This window comes from Anastrepha ludens, chromosome X (assembly GCF_028408465.1).
Source record: "Anastrepha ludens isolate Willacy chromosome X, idAnaLude1.1, whole genome shotgun sequence".
Taxonomy (NCBI): Eukaryota; Metazoa; Arthropoda; class Insecta; order Diptera; family Tephritidae; genus Anastrepha; species Anastrepha ludens.
In genome coordinates, this window is record NC_071503.1 from 1,884,895 (window position 1) to 1,907,722 (window position 22,828).

The window sequence follows — 22,828 nt, forward strand, 5'->3', positions numbered from 1 at the left end:
ACCTTTCATCCGGTGGTAAAAAGCATAAGTTCTGTTTTTGAGGATTTCGGCTTAGGTTACGGTCTGTAGCCCAAGAGTTAAATTCGGCAAACGCCTGATCGTATTAGAACCCAGACCAGATGCCATTAACACAACATCATAAACCTATGCCACCACTTTTACCTCACCTCTGTTAAGTTTTATTTCTTCTTCTCTTCTTCTTAATTGGCGCGATAACCACTTACGCGATTTTGGGCGAGTTTAACAAAGCGCGCCAGTCGTTTCTTTCTCTTGCGGCACCAATTGGACACACAAAGTGAAGCCAAGTCCTTCTCCACTTGATCTTTCCAACGCAGAGGAGGCCTTCCTCTTCCTCTGCTACCACCAGCTGGTACCGCATAGAATATTTTCGAAGTCGGAGAGTTTGTATCCATTCGGACGACATGACCCAGCCAACGTAGCCGCTGGATCTTTATTCGCTGCGCTATGTCTACATATGTCGTCGTAAAGCTCATACAGCTCATCGTTCCATCGCCTGCGATATTCGCTGTTGCCAACGTGCAAAGGTCAAAAAATCTTACGCAGAATCTTTCTCTCGAACACCCCAAGCGTCGCTTCATCGGAATCGATATTAAAAACTTAAGCTTAAATTGTGCCAAAAACTCTTTTTAAGCGAACGATCGATCAAATAGCGCTTATTCGAACGCCTGAAAGAAGTATTCAATCCAAGTTCACTCCGTTATACTAAATTCTGTTTGGGGATTATAACAATAAGTTGGATAAATGAGCCGAATTTGGAATTGAGTTCGCTTAATTCGCCATCGCCAACTTACAGAAGATCCAAAAGTTTTCCATTGAGTCTTTATCTCGAACATTACATGGGACAGTGAATTGGATGTCGCCATCACTGTCCCATACAATGGGATGGACATAATGAGAGACTTATAAACTGTGATTTTCGTTCATCGAGAGAGAACTTTACTACTCAGTCAGTTGTAGCACTTGCTGGCAAGAAATACTATCTGTTGGAGGCTTTACTTGTGTTTTCATTGCGGGCTCCGTCTTGATGCATTCCTACAAATGGAGAAACCTACAGTTTTAAGCCGACTCAGAATGGGAGATATTTTTGATGAGGAATTTTCATGGTTCAATTACACCAGGAGATTTTCCTTTGACTGTCGAGGGGCTCCCACTACCAGGAACACCTTTTCTATCACTTAGTGTGTTTCGCACCGAGTTCTGAATTCGTCACTACCAACTAGTATCGACGTAAAATTCGATTGAAATACGGTAGCTGTTAGATGATATATCATGTGTAGGCGAAAACCAAAACGTTCAATTTGTAATCATTTATTCCTTTTACTAATTTATTCGTAACTTCTTCTTCTTAATTCGCAAGATAACCGCTTACGCGATTTTGGACGAGTTTAACAAAGCGCGCCAGTCGTTTCTTTCTCGTTCTAACCGGCGCCAATCATACACACCAAGTCAAGCCAAGTCCTTCTCCACTTGATCTTTCTAACGCAGAGGAGGCCTTCTTCTTCCTCTGCTACCACCAGCTGGTGCCGCATCGAATACTTTCAAAGCCGTAGCGTTTGTATCCATTCGGCTGACATGACCCAGCCAACGTAGCCGCTGGGTCTTTATTCACTGCGCTATGTCTTTGTCGTCGTTTCATCGCCAGCGATATTCGCCGTTGCCAACGTGCATCACGTTAGGACGGGCGTGATGAGAGCCTTGTAGAGTGTTAATTTTGTTCGTCGAGAGAGGGCTTTACTGCTCAGTTGCCTACTTAGTCCAAAGTAGCACATGTGTGCAAGAGAGATTCTACGTTGGATTTGAAGGCTGGCATTGTTATTGGTGTTAATACTGGTTCCTAAATAAACGAAGTCTTTTACAACTTCGAAATTATAACTGTCAACAGTGACGTGGGTGCCGAGACGCGAGTGCGCCGACTGTTTGTTTGAAGACAGGAGGTACTTCGTTTTGTCCTCGTTCACCACCATTCGCTTTGCCTCTTTATCCAGTTTGGAGAAGGCAGAACTAACAGCGTGGTTGTTACAGCCGATGACATCGATATCATCGGCATACGCCAATAATTGTACGCTCTTATAAAAAATTGTGCCTGAGCGATTAAGTTCTGCGGCTCTTAGGATGCTCTCCAACATCAGGTTAAAGAAGTCACACGACAGCGAGTCACCTTGTCTGAAACCTCGTTTGCTATCAATTCGGCTCGGAGAGGTCCCTCCCAATTCTGACGGCGCTGCTGGTGTTGAGCAACGTCATCTTGCAAAGCTGTTTTCGTTTTGCGGGGATACCAAATTCAGACATCGCGGCATACAGATAACTTCTTTTCGTACTGTCGAATGGAACTTTGAAATCGACGAAAAGATGGTGGTGTGTCGATTCTCCTTTCGTGGGTCTTTTCCAAGATTTGGCGTATTGTAAATATTTGGTCGATGGTAGACTTTCCAGGTCTAAAGCTACACTGATAAGGTCCAATCAGTTGGTTGATTGTGGGCTTCAGATTTTCACACAGTACGCTCGCTAGAACCTTATAGGCGATATTTAGAAGACTAATTCCGCGGTTATTGGCACAGATTGCAGGATCATTGTTCTTATGGATTGGGCAGAGCACACATAAATTCCAATTGGCAGGCATGCTTTTCTCCGACCATATTTTGCATAGAAACTGATGCATGCATCTTACTAGGTCCTCGCCGCCATGTTTGAATAGCTCAGCCGGCAGTCCGTCGGCGCCCGCTGTTTTGTTGGTCTTTAGCCGCGTTATCGCTTTTTTCACCTCGTCATGGTCGGGTAGCGGAACGTTAATTCCGTCGTCGACGATTGGGAGGTCGGGATCTTCACATTATCTGTGACATGCGCAGCTATCACTATTTAGCAGGTTCGAGAAGTGTTCCCTCCATAATTTAAGTATGCTCTGGATGTCAGTTACTAGATCGCCGTCTTTGTTCTTACAGGATAACGCCCCGGTCTTGAATTCTTCTGTAAGCCGCTGAAATTTCTGGTAGAATTTTCGGGCGTTGTTCCTATTGGCCAGCATCTCAAGCTCCTCGCACTCACGTATGTCGGCCTCTCATTTCTTCTTTCGGATAATACGTCTCTCTTCCGTTTCTGTAGTGATCCCACAACGCTCGCGTTGCGTCCGATCGCAGCGTGGCCCTATGGCAGGATATTTTCTTTCGGCGGCAGCATGACATTCCTCGTCGTACCAACTATTTATTCGGGTTCGCCGGAATCCGATTTCTTCTTCGGTGGCGGTACGCAGGCAACGAGAAATGTTGCTCCATTGCTCGTGCAAGCCGGTTTGTTGGGCAGTGCTCTCTGAGGGCAGGAGTGAGAGTTGAACATTCTTTGCGTAGGTAGATGTACGTTTTTTGCTACACTGAGGCGTGTGCGCAGTTTGCCTGCAACAAATTAATGATCCGAGTCGATGTTGGGTCCTCGGATCGTACGTACATCTAATACACTAGAAGCGTGTCTTCCATCTATAACAACATGATCGATCTAGTTTCGCGTTTTTCGATCAGGAGAGAGCCACGTTACTTGGTGTATCTTTTTATGCTGGAATTTGGTGCTACAGACTACCATGTTTCAAGTTTCGGTGAAGTCGATCAGCCTCTGTCCGTTGCCGGATGTTTCGTTGTGCACGCTGAATTTTCTGACCGTGGGACCAAAAATTCCCACCTTTCCCACCCTGGTGTTGAAGTCGCCAAGCACGATTTTTATGTCGTGGCGGGGGCGCACACATAGGAACGTTCCAAGCGCTCATAGAGGAATCTTTGGTGGAATCGTCCGTCCAAACCAAAGATGTGAAGATAATACCCCTATGAACTCTCTTAGTTATGGTTATATTACCCCTTGTTGACTTAGAATTTTTGCTTAAAACGGGTAAGCAATTTATCTTTGATAATTGTGCCGCTTTTCGACGTCAATCCCTTCGAGCACCATCAGCTCCCATCAACCTGGATGACGAAATTGCCACTGCTGGTAATGTACCAGTGAATCCAGCTAACCTAAGTGCACAGTTATCACCACATAAACAACTGCCGAAATCAACATCAGCTGATGACGTAAACAAATCAGATATCAGTCTGAAAACAGAGAAATTGCTGCTCTGAAATCAGAAAATGCTCGTGCGATGGCTGCAATTAGCTCTCTCAAAGAGGATAAGCAGTTACGAAAACATCAAACGGTTGATGTCTCCTCTGCTCTTGTACAGCTAACCGCTGAGGTGAAAGGCCTTAGTGCTTGTGTTCTTGCATGTGAGTGTCATGCAAGGAACACAAAAAATGCGAAAAGCAAACCTAAGAGACAGGAGCCACTACTACCAGTGACTGCTACCAGTGTCTATTGTTGCTGCTCCGCATGGTGAGGCTAATTCGTTTTCCTCTACTTCGCACTCTCATGCTGCTGTTGGCGATGCGCCGCTCTCTTATAGCGCTGCTGTTACTAATACAGCTAAAGTGAAGCTGACGCCAATTGCTGCTGCTACTGCTACTACGTCCGTTCTCCCATCAACATCAACTTGCAAAAAAGCGTCGGTAATGCCGACTTCTCTTGCACCTACATCAAATCGTACACGTGAATGGAAAACCGTAACTAGAGCTAATAGAAAAAATATTAAACAACCTGTAATTATCGGTTTACACCAAAATAATGAATTAAGTGTAGTTCCTAACATCAAGTGGCTGCACATATCGCCATTCTCAAACACTGTGACAGCTGTCGATATTGTGGACTATGTTGCGAAACGTGCAGAAATTGACCGCAAATTTCTTTCCTGCTATATGCTTATCAAAAAGAATACCCTCGTAAAGGATTTCAGCATAATCAACTTTAGGCTAGGCGTATCCGTAACTGGTGCTGCTAACTCCATCGCTAGTAATAAATTACTAAAATTGTATTTTCAAAATATATCTGGACTTCGGACTAAATGTTTCACGGTGTATATCAAAAGTTCTTTCTTAGACTTTGAAATTTTTGAATTCGTTGAATCTTGGCTGAATGAAAATTTTTTCGATTGTGAAATTTTTGACCTCAATTTGTACGATGTTTTCCGTAAAGACCGTGACCCGGTCAAATCTGGATGTTCCAGAAGAGGCGGTGTTCTCATTGCTGTTCAAAGAAAATTTCGGGCATAACACTTACCAATTTTGACACACTCATCGATCAGAAAGTACGTGTTTATGGCTCGTCTGGAACAGTTTATGTGTGTGCATCCTACATTCCGCCGAATAGTCCGGATTATTTCTACTTTGCACATGCTGACAATGTTGTGTCATTAGCATCAAGCATAGCTGGTGACAGTCATCTTTGTGTCCTCGGTGATTTTAATTTATGTCGCCTGAGTTGGTCCCCACTTAGAAACTCGGCTGCTTTTATGGCTTCTAACGTAAATTCTTCAGCCGAAATTCATGTCATTGATAGCTTTTTAAGCATTGATTTATCACAAATTAATGGTTTTTATAATAGCCTTAATAGAATTCTAGATATACTGTTTATTTCAAATAACATCAACTACACATTGTCGGAAGGCATTGCTCCCATATCTTTAACTGATAAACATCATGTTCTTCTTTCTCATGAGTTGGAATTTTATGAATTTTCTGAGGTATCCGATGAGCCTTACATCAAATTTAACTACACCCCATGCGACTTCTCAATTTTTAACGAAATTTTATTAAGTATTGACTGGGATAATGCCTTCCACGACAATGATGTTACCTCTTGTTTTCATTTTTATAAGACTAAGGTTTCTGAGCTGTGCTTGAAGCACATTCCTATTTATCATAAGAAAGTATATAAGACACCTTGGCATACCAAACGGCTTAGGCATCTAAAGAATCTAAAAAACAAATTTGCTAAACTGTATAAAAGGTCTGGAGACCTAATGCACTACTCAAAATTTCAATGCCATTTAAAAGAATTTAACTCTTTGAAAAGTTCTTATATAGAAATTACATCTTGAATTTCGAAAACAATATTATTTCGGATTCGTTGGCCTTTTCGCAATTCATCAAATCAAAAAAGTCATGCTCAATGGTGCCAAACAATGTTTTTTATAATATTGTAGTAAATATGCAAATTCTGCCATAGAATCTGCCAATTTATTTTCTGACTTTTTTTGCTCTAATTTTGAATCCGACTTAGACTTCGATTCTAGTCTGCCCTCTAATAGTTTTTCACCTCTTAAGTTTGGGACATTGTGCCTATCTGTTACTGATGTCGTCAAGGGTATTATGAAGCTCAAGCCTACAACGAAAACTGACACGGATGGCCTTTCGGGCATTTTGCTGAAGAACTGCTGTGTCTCGCTGAGCCTCTTACAATTATATTTAAGCCTGCTCCGTCATCCTTCGTCAAAATGACTACGCGCGATTTTATTTTAAAATTAAAACCGGTTTTTTTAGATTGTTTTGGTCTGATTTTTCTGATAGCGTTAGTTGGTTAGAAGCTGTTGGTGGACGAAGACGTACAGCAAACAACGCACATTGTAAGTATTTTTTTTTTCGCTTATAATTTTTTGCCGTAGTCAAAATGACGAAAGATGACGTTTGTGTAACTTCCAGTTTTGACGGGGTACTTTTTTAGTACGAATAATTTTATCGTATCTCTAAAATGGCTAATCAACAATCACTAACAGATAAACAAATTGAGAAATTTCTCTCTTGTTGTGATAGCAACGATGAATTTGAAAGCGATGACAGTGAAATAGGTTGTGACACAGAAGTTGAGGAAGAGGATTTCGTTGCAAACACCAGCTCATCAGATGAAGCAACTGATGAGGATGAAGATAACGTTATTACATGTGAGAAAACTATACTTCGAGGGAAAAATGGTCATAAATGGTCATCAGTTAAAGGTACAACTCATCATTATGGGCTAAATATCGTACATAAAAGTCGAGGGCCTACCCGTCAGTGTAAAAACATAATTGATCCGTTCGACTGTTTCAAACTGTTCATAACAGGAGATATCGTCGACGAAGTTGTAAAGTGGACAAATGTTGAAATAAATCAACGCCAATCAATCTTACTAGCAAATACGGGTCAGACAAAACGACGTAACACAAATGCAAATGAAATATATGCAGTTATGGGTATATTGGTGTTGACCGCTGTTAAAAAAGATCAGCATTTATCTGTGAAGGAATTATTTGACAGGTGTTATTCTGGATCCATCTACGCAAGCGTTCTTACCAAAGCCAGATTTAAATTTCTTATGTTCTGCCAGCGGTTCGACGATAAATCTCTGCGCCTGCAATTAGTGGGTGATAAATTCGCACCCATCAGAAAAATATGGGAAATGCTTGTAAAAAAATGCAGGGAAAATTAAAGTCCTGGTCCATACCTTACAGTGGACGAACAGCTTTTATCTTTCCGAGGCAAGTGCAGTTTCAAGATGTATATCCCGAATAAGCCTGCCAAATATGGAATTAAAATGGTGATGTTATGTGATAGTGGAACCAAGTATATGGTGGACGCAATTCCATATTTGGGCAAAAATTCGAACAATACTACAATGCCTCTTGGAGAGTTCTATGTGAAAGAGCTTACGAAAACTGTACATGGCTCAAACCGAAATATTACAATGGACAACTGGTTCACTTCAATACCTCTGGCAAAATCATTAGGGCAGAGCCCATACAATTTGACAATTGTCGGCACTCTTCGGTCAAATAAAAGAGAAATTCCAGTTCAGCTAAAAGAAAAAAAGGGTCGTAAGTGCGGTTCGGCCATGTTTTGCTACGACAGCAACTTAACATTGTTATCGTATAAGCCGAAGCCAAACAAAATGGTTTATCTTTTATCCTCATGTAACGAACAGGGCACTATCAATTCCAATACAAATAAACCCAACATGGTGGAGTTTTATAATAGTACCAAAGGAGGAGTTGATGCATTCGATCAGATGTGCAGTGTTATGAGCTGTTCAAGAAAAACTAACAGATGGCCATTATGTCAATTTTTCGGAATTTTAAACATAACTTTCATTAATTCATATATAATGTATACCCATAATGTGTTTCAAGGTGGTCAAAAGCCACTAAATCGCGTTAATTTTATGAAAAAACTTTTTGCGGAACTCATAAAAGAGCAACTAAAGGACAGGCTTGTTATGCCAACAATAACATCCACTATGAGAAATGATATCGACAATCAGCTTCAAATAAATAAATCTACAGAATCTGAAAACAAAATACCAAAAAGTTCAACTGGAAAAAGAAAAATATGCGCAGTTTGTCCTTCTGCTAAACGAAGAATGACAAACGTCGTTTGTGCAAAGTGCAAGAAAAGGCTGTGCGGCGAGCACAAAATAGAAGTTTGTGACTCATGCTTTATATGAAATAATTTATCTTAAAACTAATGTTCCTTTTTTAGTTTAATGTATTATTTATAAGAAACTATAAGACTTAATGGATACAAATGTGATTTATTTTTTATTTGAAATGTTAAATAATAAGTTGTTTAAAAAACCATGCCAATTGAAAGAAGGCTATTCAATTTTAATTTTACGCCAAAAAAATAATAAAATTTTATGAGTTTCGTTAAATATTAATTTTAAAGTATCTAAATAAAAATAACAAATCAATTTTGATACCTATTTTTGTTGACAACTTTTTTTACAGCTTTTTAAAATACATCGTCTACTTGTCTACTATGGGGTGAATGCTCCGAAGTGTACCTCCAGGTTCAAGAGGAAACCACCTGTTTCCACTCTCCAACAATAACGGCTGACACCAAGATAGGGCAAAACTCATCGCTTATAATGAAAATAGTTCAGCTCAGCTCTACGGGTTGGCTGTCGGTAGACCAGTAAAGCTCCTGGTCAAACTAGAAGTAGTCAGTAAAAAAGAAAAAATATTCAGAATAGGGTTCAAAAGGCCAACATTGCATTGCACACATGCAAAAAATCGGTCGGAATCAAATGGGGATTAACACCTCGTATCACGCACTTCGCACAAAAAGTTCTAGAAATTCTTCCGTCGTAGAAGTCCAAGCGCCATCTGGTTTCATGACCCAATAGGCCATTGAATGATCTTTGGACAAAATATGTCTAAGCCTAGCAGAATCTCTGATAAATTTTAAAGAAGAACAGAAATCTCTCCGGCTCTTTTTCTTGTACTGTCTTCGACTTTCTCTGTTCAATTCCTAATTACCTGTTGAATAGCTGAGACTAAAATTGGATCTGGCTTCTTCTATTAATTTTGGGATCTCATTGCTCCATCAAGGAGGATCCGATTTTTTGCTATATTTAATTGGGCACGACATTATGTAGGCCCTGCTGAATGTCTTCTCCAATGTTTTAATCCTGCTCTCAATGTTTTCTGTGAGATCGCTTTCTACTACATTTTTGAACCGTTTATAATTGGTTGTAAATGGATTACGACATGGTAAGGGTAGATAGTAGATCCAGTTGATAGAAGATACAGCTATGGTTCGAAAAATACTTTTTGTGAAGACGCTCCAATTTTATACCCTCACTCAGATGATTCTTTGCTACAATATATGACCTGGGATTACTCTGGGCCCGCTTATAGTACAATTTGTAGTTTTTAAGAGAAAATTTTACCTCATTGCTCCGCACCCGGCGTTCCTGTATCAATGCGATGTCGACGTCCTCTTTCGATAGGAGGACGTTTAGGTTGTCCGTTGCAGTCCTAGAGTGCGGCAGATTGATCTGGGCAACCTTAAGACCCGTACTTATGAGTCGTTTTTAGGGGTATTGGCGTATTCAAGTTGGATGGATGTACGCTGCTCGTTAGCGCCATAGCTTTTGGCAGAAGCGGCGTCGACCAGTAGCATACCCCTGAGCAACTCATGGGCGTTGGCAACCTCGCCTCCATGCCCTCCGTGTTTGCAGAACGGACTATTTTTTGTTGCACTTTACTCACGCCGAACCGAAGTTTGTCGTCCGTTTTATTCCAGAACACGCTGTTTTTGCGGAGCCTCCACTTTCATAATGCATCGCCGCAAAATACCTGTCTTATTTATGCCTCTCACAAGCATAATAAACATGCTATATTGCTAAAACTGTTAGCATATCTTCTAGACGAGTGTACCAACATAGAAAAAATAATAATAATCCAAAGTCGAATGTACGTAGCCCGCGAAATTTGGAACCTTAACCTTATTTTTTGGACACACCTCGTCGGCAAAAATCCTCATAGTTAGTTCCTCCGCGTGTTCGCTGCCTTGGCAATGGGGTGATGTGTGCATTGCATTAGGTTAGGTCTAACCAGGTGTACCTGATTGCAATGTGAACAGGAGATGTCTAGTTAATATGGATGTATGACCTCCTCTTTTCCGCCACCGTGACTAACTTTATATTATATGTTATTTAAACGGAGGTGGGCTAATACAACGATCATTGCTAATGAGGTTCCTGGCGGCTAGGGTAGAGATCCCTGAAATAGAAACTCAAATGGAGGTAGATAAGGGTAATATACGAGTTAGGATATTATCCCAAACGTCGATGGGAGAAGGGGCTTCAACCACCGGCGGACATAGTGAATACAGAAGCTGTGCGCCAGCGGCCACACCTCTAGTATATCGGGAGCAGGTTATAGTAACGAAAATCGCTATGCAGCGTGCGTGTAGACTCGGACTCGGCCCTGGAAAGCACTGCTAGGGTACATAACGCCGAAGAAGACGCTTTACTTTACTCTCCAGTAAAACTTGATGGTGCCGTTTCGGACTGTACGAAAGGACCTAAAGCAAATCCAAGTGAATTGGGTTAAAAGCTAAATCGCAGCGATGAAGATCTGCGACCGACTTGGTGGCATGGCCAATCTGGCGCAAACAGAAGTGGGAAGGCTGGCATGGGCAAGAAAGGAGTAGAAAAAGGCCGCACATATTTTGCAACACGTGCTGGATGTAACGCATAGAGCCCAAAGCTCGCCAACAAGGTAGAGGAATAGATGACCATAAAAAGGCAGCAGTCTACCTTTGCTTAGTGACAGTAGGAGCTGCGATAGTCAGTCTGACATGACGGGGAACATCAGTTTTGTTCATCTGCAGCCTCTCTTAGCCTGCCAAGCTGCTTGTGGGTTAGAGTAACCCATTTGCTAACAGTGGCTTTGATGGCTGCAGAAGGGAGTGGCAGAACGGAGTCAGAGGTCTCGTTAGCCACGATACTTACGTGTCCCGGGACCCCTGGTAACATCAGGATATTATGTGTACCGACATAGCTCAGCCTGAGTTCACAATACTCGACTAACCTTGATGTGGTTGGAGTGCCGTCTAAGGCCATAAGCGCAGCTTGGTTGTTCCTATAGACACATGTAGATCTGCCTCTCCATCTGTTTTCAACAACAAAGTTCATTGCTTCTTGAACAGCATACTCCTCCGCTTGAAACAGAGATGCATGCATTCCTAGAGCAAAGGGAACTTTTGTTCCGCTGGACTCCACGTAAACCCCAGCGCCGGAACTGGGCCCAGTGTTGGAGCCATCCATGAAAATGCGAAAACAGTGTTTGTCGGGCTCAATTTCTGAGCCTGACTACAGTTGGGCTTCTGGCGGCACCACACGATATCTCTTTTCAATGCCAGACAGGTGCAGTACCAGTTCCCATTGTGTTTCAGCCGGCAGATGGCCTTCAAGACCTCTCCTGAATGAAAGCACCGAGTGGTAGTAGACCAACCAGAGCATCTCATGCCGTGCCTAAAGTAGTCGGAAAAGGTCTGGTCCAACAGATGGCCACAGTGCGTTCTAGTCTCGATAATGTCTTCCTGATTCCCACGAGAGAAAGGTAACTCATCCAGACCACTGATGCATAAGCGATAATAGGTCTTTTCATAGCCATGTAGATGCATAGGATCTCGCTAGGAGAAACACCCCACGTTTTCTCAAAGACACCTTTGCACTGCCAGAAATCTGTCAGCGCCCGAACGGATTCTTTAAGCTTCCTGCTTCTAGTAATGAGGGCAATACCAGTTTTGGTGTTGTTTGCCAATAGCCCATTGGCATGGCACCAAGTGTCAATCATATCCAGAGTTTTCTACACTTGTCTACAGATGTTCATAAGCAAAGGGCCCGTTAACAAACAGGCCACGTCGTTCGCATATGATTGTGTGTAGGCTCCAACATCATTTAATGGAGACAGCACACAGCCTTGGGGGCAGCCTCTATGAACCTTGGATGACACCAGCAGATTTTCCTCTGCTCGCAACGTGACGATTCTCTGCGCCAGCATCGAAGGAATCCAATTCAGTAGCACCCGGTCTAAGCCATGCATACTGGCAGAGCTGCACATATTGTCGAAAGTGGCATTATCAGAGGGAAAAACTACGGCATCCAAATTAATAAAACCGCGGAGGACATCTTATATGCAAGGTTTGGAAAAATGACATGGGGTAGCGTGTACCTTTGCCTCAAAAAACGCAGCACAACGATAATAAACAAAACACGTTAGACAGTGCGGAGGTGATCTGAAGCAGGTATCCAACCCCGTAAAGAACCACCGATCCACCGAAGCTTGCTGAAGGTCCTTCACGTAAACCTTAATAAATGTAAGGAGCCTCAGTTGATCCCCTTCAGGGTCTACTATGGGGGGCCAACTACGATGTGGCTCTGGTCCAAGAACCATGGATTGGTTCGGGAAACCTGTTGTCTGAACTGGGTCACCAAACTACAATACATACTTCCCGAACGCTACAAACAGGGCAAAGAGCAGTGATACTCGTTAAGAAAAGCCTATGTTAATACTTCAACACTAATATCTGCACAGATGATATGACAGGAGTGATCTGTCAGATCTGGCATTATTTCTTAGGTCCTGCTACATGTCACACGAGAAGGAGGCTCCACCGGACGAGCACCAAGGCTGGTCAAGGAAGCCAAGTGATGGAAGCTACCTCTTGTTGCAGGGCCCGATACAAACACATATCTGGAGAGCTCCGACATTAACAAAGAGGTGAATCCATATTCAAATTTATTTTACAAAGCAGCCTAAAAGTAGCAAACCGTGATGAAGAACCAACATATATTGGACCCACCTCGAAAAATGTTCTAGACTTAACCTTTACGAATAACCTTACGATGGTGGAAGATTGGAGAGTGTTCGTAACACTATCTTTCACCGCCAACCAGCACATACATTTTAGAATAACATTCACGCCCATTTGGAACTGGTGTGTTCAACTCATGTGAGGAAATGGAAGAAAATGTTATAGCATTAACAGGGGTACTTAATAAAGCACACCCCTACGCGTGAAGCGCAGATCAAGGCCCCCTTGATGGTACAAGGAGCTGAGATCAAAAAGGCGCAGCGTATTAGAATTCTATAAGTTGGCACGGGTAGCCGACAATGAATCCTGTTGTGAAGAATGTAACGATCTACGAAGAACATACCAGAAAGAGGTACATAGGGGCAAAAGAGAATCATTGAAAGGCTTCTTTGGCCGCATAGAAAGTGCAAATCAAGCGGCTAGGCCAGAAAGCATCGCACCACGCCCAATTTAATTCGCAAAACTAACGGAAACTGGACTGATACTTGTGAAGAATCACTAAAAGATCTAGTTATTAGACATTTTCCTGGATGCATATACTACATAGATCACGAGTCCTTGAGAGATAACGTAGCAAACATCCCAGAAGAGATCATTAGAATGCAAAAAAACACTTCTGACTCAGCCATGCTCCAAAGGATGGTAGCATGGCTAAAAGCGATATACACAGGATGTCAGGTTTAACTATGTAATATTTATGCCGAAAGCAGGTAAGAACAACCCGAAACTCTCAAAGGTATATAGGCCCATTAGTTTGACCTAAAATCTTCTGAAAACGCTTGACAAAATACTTGACGCCTACATCAGAGGAAATAGGATGTCAGACTTTATGTCTGTATATATTAAATGCAGATCCACAGAGACTGCGTTACACTCTCTAGTGTTAGTTATGGAGAAAGCTCTAGAGTACAAGAAATATGCTTGAGGAGTATTTCTAGACATTAGTGGATCATTCAACAATGTGTCGGGAGAAGCCAATTTAAGAGGCTTAGATACAACAAGTACAGATGTTTATTCATGGTCAAAGAACTTGCTGGGTTCTATAATAAGAAGAGCGAAATGGAACGAAGATAAACACACTAAATTAGAATGCTAGGGTACGCCACAAGGTCGTGTACTAAAGCCACTTCTCTAACTGCTCGCAGTTAATGAGTTACTAAAGAAATTTGAAGGTACGGCATCGAAACTAGTAGCATATGCAGATGACATAACCAATGTACTGACAGGCAAATACCTAGACACCGTGAGTGATATAACGAAGAATACACTCAATAGTGCAGGAATAGGCAGCACAGGTAGACCTCGGGATGAACGGTATTAAACCGAATATGATAGTTTTTACTTGAAGGTGCACCCTTCCGAAGCTTAACGACGTGGAACTGACTCTTAAAGATTACACAAAGTACCTTGGAGTAATTTTGGATAGTAAACTATTATGGAAGTTCAATATATTGGAGAGGAAGAAAAAGGCCAGTAATGCACTATATACATGTAAAAAGATACTGGGAGTTACATGCTATAATGCATTGGTGCTACTCAGCTATAGTAAAGCCAATATTACTATACAGTGCTCTGGTGTGGTGGACTGCGCTAAGAAAACCTAGATATAAGAACATATGCAAAGGGTTCAAGGTCTGGGTTCACTTTGCACCACAGGTGCATTGAGAACTATTACCACGGCCGGGCTTGCAAAAATACTCAACCTGTAACCGATTCACATTGCAGCGGAATGTCTAGCAGCTAAGACTCATAGCAATGGGTGCACTTATCCATAAGACATTCGGCCATAGCCAATGAGTTACAGGGTCAAGACGAACTATATGGCTGCAAAATGCAATTGGGTGAAGAAATTGCGAACAACGAAGGTACTCTTTTTTATGAGGAACTTTTTCATGTAAGAAATACACTCGGAAGTTAGAAAAAACTGTTTCTTAATTTTGGTGTTTCACCGAGATTCAAACCAACGTACTCCGAATTCCGAATGGCTACAATCACTCAATTTTTGGCAAACTGGTATATTGATGCAGTCAGTCGGGTGAAAAGAAGACGAACGCCGAACCATTGTAACAACTTCGGGACGCGAAAAACGATATCTTTGCTTGTATACATAAAAAGAAAACGACATGAAGCATCTACATGCGAATGCGTCGATTTGTATTTGCCAAAGCACTGAGCATATATTTGTATGTATGCACTAATGTATCATATTTGATACTATGGCAAAAATTGATTTGCCTATTTTTAATTTTTGTAGGATTTGTATATAAAATATTTTATTAGAACTACCAACTTTAATTCACTTTTGTAATTCTATTTAAAATAAGCATATAATCAAATACCCTTACATCAGTTATAAATACATGCATTATTACATCTTTCCGTAAATTTTTTTTTTTTAATTTTATTACTTTAGCATGCTAATTTTTTTATCTAACGGACACCTCCCATAAACGGAAATTGTTTTTAGTACTAAAACTTCTAAAGGGCTTTTGAAAATGTTTCCCTCTTGAGTGGACAGCCTTTTCATAACAATACTCAGACACTTGTTTTCCACCTCAAATGACATTTTAATTCCCCATAACCGAACAGCCTACAACATTGCTTTTACTCTCTACTATGTTCGTACAGCTGTTGCTTATTTAATAACACGTATGTGTATAGAGGGAAATCCTCTAAAAACGTAAATATAGTAGTAGTTTCTTATTGTATGCATACGTGAAACGCAATGCCAAAGCAGTGTTGAGTTTAAAACCCAATGTTAATATCATTGAAATTCGAAAAAATTAAAGACTTACTGAACGCGAGTTGGCAAAGAAACGTAAGATCAGCAAAATTTAAACTGCTTGCATCATCAAAAAGAAAGACCAAATTTTATGTTTGGGGATACTGATTTCAATCCGGAGAGAGAAAGCAGTCTGCTAAAGCCCAAAGGTCTTAACCCTGCATAACCAATCATATTTTTAATACATTTTTGCTAATGTTAGTCACATCGACTAACATGATCTAAAAACTGCTCCCAAAAAGCCAGGAGCACACCAGATACTCAAAAGCCTATTAAAAACGAATATTATGATTAATTTAGATTGTATAAGTAAAAAAAACAAAGCTTTTCAAGTTTGGTTTTTATTTTTAGACAAATTCATTAGTGCTCTTATTCAACGAGTCTCATGTAATATTACATTTAGTTACTATTATAAAAAAAATAAATAAAAGTGTCAACATAAAAAGCTTTCTACTATTAAAAAGTTAACAATACAATACAATACAATCTACCACATAATTTGTTGCACTATCGCACAGCATGATTACCTTTAGCCCATACTTGGCGGGCTTGTTTGGGATATACATTCGGAAAATGCACCTTCCGCGAAAGGCTAACAGCTACTCATCAATTTTCAGGTAGAGCCCAGGCTTATAATTTCCTCGATACTTTTCTGTAAATATTTCGCAAACATCCCTTATTGGAGAGAATCTATCATTAATCCGCAAAATTCTTTGGGACCTATCATCGAATCGCAAACATGCCATCAAGAATGAGAATCGAGATCGACTCATAGTTGACGCGTATCTAGTTCCAGAATATTCAGAGTTGAAAAGCTCACGAGCTGTCAGACGATTATCTTTCATCACCGCACTCAGAACCAAAATACCAATGATTGCGTCAAGCTCAATTTTATTTATTTGCTTTTCAGTGGCGGATTCTACACTACCGCTTCGTTTTCTTTTCTGAATTTCGATATTAGTGTATTGTACTTGTGTAGTCAACGAGCATTTTCGTTAACTGTTCTTTCAACGAAAAGAAAAACACGCTATTCCGAAAAAATACAATTTATTTTATATATGTACATACATATATTCGAAGTTAAGGTAAAAAGAAAATTACGGCACGGCGCCTCGAATTAATCTGCGCGACGTGGTATACGATCCAATTGCGACTTACTTTGCCCTGCAGTTGGGCGTAGATATATACTTGCTTTGATTGCTGCGCAGAGCAGTTTACAAAAGTTTGTATATATGTACATACAGGTGTTAGAGTGCATGAGAGAGGGCAAGTGCATCGTTTATGTTGGTTGCGCTGACTGCGCTGCTTTCTGCATAACCAAACATCCTCCCCCCGTTGGAAGACTCGGGCTTTCAACCTCATCCTGTCTTGGCAATGGGCATAGCTTTCGGATGGCTCTTCGGATGACTCCATTTGCAGTTTTTAGTACAGCGACACGTGGCACACGATCTGATCCATATAATAGTTCGGTGACTCTTGCTAGGGGCCACTTGAGAGGAGGCAGATTTTCGTCCTTTACTAAAACTATGTCGTTGACGCAGAGTTCGAAATTTTGTGTGCGCCATTTTGAGCGCTGCTGCAAGGTAGTTAAGTACTCCTCACGCCAACGTGCCCAAAATATCTGCTGGTAGTATGATACGCGCTGCCGTTGATCCAAACGATTAAAGTTAATCTTCGTGACATCTGGTTCAACATAAGTAGAGATAGGAGCAGTGCCAATGAAGTGAGCTGGAGTTAGAACGTCTAAATCAGCCGGATTCTCTGAAAGTGGAAACAAAGGTCTTGAGTTAATAATTGCCGCTATGTGGCAAATAAGTGTGCGCAGTTCATCGAAGTTTAATAATGACGAGCCCACCGAGCGATGAAAATGATATTTTGCAGTTTTAACGGCCGCTTCCCAAAGCCCACCAAAGTGTGGAGAGCGAGGTGGAATGAAATGCCATTCTATGGTATTGGCTAGACAAAATTCATGAACTGCTTGCACATGATTATCGCTCAGGAATAAACGTTTTAATTCTGCCATCTCATTCTTAGCGCCAACAAAGTTGGTTGCGTTGTCCGACCATATACGAGTGGGGCGACAACGCGTTAGGATGAACCGCTTTAGTTCATTTAAGAATGCCTTCGTTGATAAGTCTGCTACGAGCTCCAAGTGCACAGCTTTCGTGGCAAAACATATGAATATGCAAATGTAACATTTTATGGGTTGATTGTTGCGTATTTCGTTTTTATAATGGAATGGTCCACAATAATCGACGCCTGTGACCATAAATGCATAAGATGAGTTTACTCTATCTTCCGGAAGATCAGCCATAATATGTTCCGCTAAGTGCGGTTTAGCTCGAAAGCATAGAGTGCATTTGCTTACAACGTTCGAAACAGTTTTTCGTCCGCCAATAGGCCAATACTGCAGCCGAATGTATGCTAGTAGGGAACGAGAACCCGCGTGCAAATTGCGCCTATGAAAATGAATAATGATTGCCTGAGTGACAGGATGACGCCTCGGCAGTATGACCGGATGCTGCGCCTCGAAGTCGAGAGCTGAATTTTTCAGTCGTCCACCCACACGAAGCAATCCACAACTATCGATGAACGGTGAGAGCAACGCAATGCAACTAGATGCCTTCACACCTTGACCGGCTTGAAGGAATTTGAGATCCTCTTTGAAGTGAAGCCTTTGGATGGTGCGCAGGAGTAGTTTTGTGCCACGGCGTATGCAATCAACAGTCAATCCAGAAAGCCGCAAGCAATTTTGGAACTTATAAATGTAACCAAAAACATGCTGTAATTTTTCAAATGAATTTATGAATTTACACCTGAGTGTTATGTCGACGTACTCAGATGTCGCAAATAACACCCTTTTGCGCATTTCTGGGAGCTGACTGACTTGACTGCAAGGCTTTGGCCAATTGTTTTTATCTTGAGCTAAAAAATCAGGTCCATGCAGCCATAGAGATGAGTTAATGAGGTCGTTAGAGGTTGAACCTCTTGATAAAATATCAGCTGGGTTAAACTTCGTAGGCACGTAGCGCCATTCCATACCCGCAGTCAACTCCTGTATAGTGGCTATGCGATTAGCTGTAAAGATTTGAAATCTTGAACTTTGCAGAAGAGTGTGTACGATTATACACCCCGCTATTTGCTCCGAATTCCCCATGGTGCGTAGGGCGCGCAGGTTTGCATTTACCTTGTCGGATAATTCACGAAGCTTCACCGCTGTAGAAGTGTCCACCTTTTTGATGCACATAATCTCAGTGATGTGTGCCTGAAAAATAAGACGCTTATTATTAAATCTTTTGTTAAGCAAATCTAGAGCCACAGAGTAGTTGTTGCCACTCATCTTCAACGAACGAATTGCATCCAGAGCTGGACCCTTCAGATTTGATCGTAGGTGCTGCAACTTCTCGACATCCGTGAGGTCCGGATCCTTGTCTATAACGGTTGGAAACAAGGGAAAGAAATCTGTGTATTCCGTATATCCTCCACTGAATGTAGGCAGTCTGAGCTCAGGCAAACGTGGTCGACTTTGCAAAACAACTGTTTGCCCTTCCAAAACCGGATCGTGCCGCGTGGTTGAACAGGATGGCATTTGAGATTGACGTTTATGAATCTCACGCCGTATACGACACCGAAGTAAAAGGAGTAGCTCTTCAAAATTTGAACGCAGTGCTCCGCCGATTTCGTCAAAATTGAGCTCCTCTAAGCTGTCATGAGCCAAGTTAAACGTGCTGGAAATATGTTCGAGGCACTCCAACCGTACCTTTAAATCTACTTCGGTGAATGGATTAATTTTTTCGCCTTCGATTGCCCGTTCAATCGATTGCGCTTGTGCATAAATTGGTTGCGCCTTACGTTTGTAAAAAATCACCATATCCTCAGGTGACAACCGAGAAGCTTCGTTTGTTGCCATCGTACAAAATTTTAAAAATGTATTAACGAACAATAATATATATATATATTAAAATTGTATGCACGGGTTGAAGTTAGCGGTATGAGCAGGTTGAAGTTAGCGGGATATACCGTTGGAAGATAAATCTACCGGAATACCGTATGGAGATAGTGTTTTTTTTTTTTTTTTTTTTTTTTTAAGCTCGTATGTATATATGCTACTTTGGTTATGTACGTGTGCTTCTGTACTTCACTTCGACTGTATTTTGTCTTATTTATTTCAACTGTTTTTTGTTTTATTTGTTTCAACTGTATTTTGTTTTATTTATTTCAACTATTTTTTATTTTATTTGTTTCAACTATTTTTTGTTTTATTTATTTCAATAGATTTATTCCACGAGAATTTAAATAGGATTATATTAATCGCGATCACGTCGGGGTCACCAAAATGTGTAGTCAACGAGCATTTTCGTTAACTGTTCTTTCAACGAACGAAAAGAAAAACACGCTATTCCGAAAAAACACAATTTATTTTATATATTTACATACATATATTCGAAGTTAAGGTAAATAGAAAATTACGGCACGGCGCCTCGAATTAATCTGCGCGACGTGGTATACGATCCGATTGCGACTTACTTTGCCCTGCAGTTGGGCGTAGATATATACTTGCTTTGATTGCTGCGCAGAGCAATTTACAAAAGTTTGTATATATGTACATACAGGTGTTAGAGTGCATGAGAGAGGGCAAGTGCATCGTTTATGTTGGTTGCGCTGACTGCGCTGCTTTCTGCATAACCAAACAGTACTCAGAGAACATTAATGTATAGAGAAGTCTCAATGACTGAAAAGGCAGCACTTTTCAGGGGTACTCGTTTTGCGCGCGAGGTACACCACAGCCACATTTTTCACCAAAGTTAACTGAATTATGCTCAACTGCTGAAATTTAACAGCCTTTGAGAATTAAGAGCATTTTTTTTGGGAAACTTTCCCTTTTGTGCCAAAGTTAGGTTACAGGTGCTTTTTGTCTCTTTATTTGCATGAAAATTCATTTTTGAATTTGAGTTGATTTTGTGTAATTTGCGCCAAAATTTCCATGTCAAACCAAAAGAGTCTAATGAACTTTAGTTTGAGAAAAACTTTTGATTGACGTCGCGCAATTTTCATTCGTTGTCGATTTTCCGAATTTTTTTAAACTTTTTTGATTCAAAATGAGCAGAACGTGTCGTGTGCGCGGGTGTTATTTGAAAAATAGTGAAGTGAAATTATTTTCTTTCCCACAGGACCCCATAGTAGCAGACAGATGGAGGCAGAATCTGCATATTGCCAGGACGGAACATCTTCCACCCCACAACTCATTTGTGTGTGTAAAACACTTTGAGGCATGTGTTGTGGGGGGACAATGTTTGAAAAAGGGTGCCATCCCCACCCTCCGTTTAGGTAAGTTTTTGCGCAATACATAAGTAGGTATGTGTGTTTTTATATTTCGCTAAAGCGAACCTACAAGAATATCAAACACACATACCTACATATGTATTGCATACATTTGATATAATATTAGGGTGGATAGGTTTTACTGAGGTGAGGTGAGGTTTGCTAACTGGTAGCATTAGAGTTTTGCGGCAGGAAAGTGGAGGAAGTTAAGAAATTTAAATTATTTTTGAATGTGTATGTGCATATATTTCATAGAAAATAATTTTTTATTAATAACCATAATATGACAATACCCGGCATCCGTTACTATGCCTTGTTGAATAAAATCAAAACAACCAATCAGAAAAATATCAAGCAAAATTATTTTTATTAATTTTCTATCTCAAACCGTTTTTGAACTTTGCATTTGGGTCATAGTTGAACAGCTTACGCGGATTATGAAGTCTAGAGTGTGCTATAAATAGTGGGAAATAGGGAAAACTAAGAGTTTTTAGATTAAATTTAAGCAAATATTATTTATTTATTATTATTTATTATTACTAAGTGAAAACATACAACCATAGGTTATTTTTACAATGATTGACCTTAAGAATAGTTTACATAAAAAGATTAACAGTAAAATCAAAATCAAAATTAAAATTACAGATAGTAGTAAAGATAAAGTATTAAAAGGAAAGTAAGGTAAAAATAGTAGTAGTAGGAGTAGGGACTAATAGGAAGAGATTTAAAGTACATTCAGCAATATTCGATTATTAGTGATGAATGAGAGTGGTGGCGCGGCCTGGGGGCTGTGGGAAGGGAGTTCCATCATAAAAACATGCCTATAACCTCCTTTGAATTGTTATACGTTTATATTATATTATAAAATAAATTTTCTTAATAGGGCACGACGATGACCCTACATACAGCTGTACAATTCCAAAGAAGCAACGGAGCTGTTGCGTGGTAGGATGCGTGGTGGAAAAGGGTCATACGTTGTACGAATTTCCTCGACGCGGAGAGGCTCGAAATAGTTGGGCCCTGGCTTGCAACGTGCAACCAGCAGATTCTGACAGGCTATATGTTTGTAAGCGCCACTTTAGTCCAGAGCAAGTAACTCGTTATAAAGTTTTAGATGGGGCTGTTCCATCTTTAAGATTAGAGCCAGTTACTAGAAGTCGCTCACCTAATACTGGCTCTGGTTGGGTTTGCCCGCCCGTTACTAAAGTGTACGTAAATCGTACAGTAGGTGTAGGTGTAGCAAATGATCTCACGTTAGAAGAATTCGCAAAATATTCTATGCTAGAGGAAACAAGGCAGGTACCCAAAAACAAAAACATCTGTGAGGACTTAAAAATCACAAGCAGTAGCGAACGATTTGCTCAGGCTGCTCGTTATTATCGGAGCAATGAAATAGAATTAAAAAAAAGAATTCAAGAGTTAGAAGCAGAAAATGAGAAGCTATTGCAAAAATATACATATTTGTGTACTCGTGCAGTTCTTGCGGAAGAAACTTCAAGCAGTGATGCTGTAACTTTCGCAAGAATGATCGTCAGTGGCCAAAAAAATCGTTATAGCGAGGAGGAAAAGACATTGGCCCAAAACATCAATTATATGTCCTCCAAAGCATATACGTTTATGCGTGACGATCTAGGTTTTGCTTTGCCCCATAAATCATCCCTTTCGCGTTGGTGCCCCATCAAATATGTTGTTCCGGGGTTCGATGCCAATG